This window comes from Penaeus monodon, chromosome 15, assembly GCF_015228065.2.
Source record: "Penaeus monodon isolate SGIC_2016 chromosome 15, NSTDA_Pmon_1, whole genome shotgun sequence".
In the NCBI taxonomy this organism is placed as follows: Eukaryota; Metazoa; Arthropoda; class Malacostraca; order Decapoda; family Penaeidae; genus Penaeus; species Penaeus monodon.
In genome coordinates this window covers 1,645,297-1,645,709 of record NC_051400.1, presented here as the reverse complement: position 1 = coordinate 1,645,709, position 413 = coordinate 1,645,297, and the positions used below count along the sequence as shown (strand labels likewise).

At 26.9% G+C, this 413-nt stretch overlaps 1 protein-coding gene across 2 annotated transcripts in view; it reads right to left on the bottom strand.

The window, feature by feature from the left end:
- LOC119581624 (probable low-specificity L-threonine aldolase 2) overlaps positions 1 to 413 on the bottom strand; it is a 15,264-nt gene that overhangs the window by 1,599 nt on the left and 13,252 nt on the right. The gene's annotated exons all lie outside the window — the stretch shown is intronic.

Sequence of the window (413 nt, the reverse complement as noted above, 5' to 3'; positions counted from 1 at the left end):
TTAAAAGATTATTGATATTGATGTAAAGATATATAAAGATAATTAATATAAATGGTAAATCTTTTTTACAAATTGCTCTTTTTTACAAATTTCCAATCTAAGATGCATTGTATTTAACTAATGCAACAATGACATGTCACTCTCAATCATGCTGTATTAAAAAGTCCAATAATTAAAGTATCTTTTATATCCACTCTTATCAATCTGTCTTTAAATGTAAGTCAAAAGATTACACTTTTAACATTCATGAAAGTTAGCGCATAAAATACGTGATTTTCATTCAGATTCTATAAAAAAATCACCGAATCGATATTTCGCATATTCCTAATCAAGTTTCATTAATATCTATCTATCTATCAAAACTGTTCACTCTTATCAGTACGTTCTCAAGCATCCACTCAAGGCCTATACCA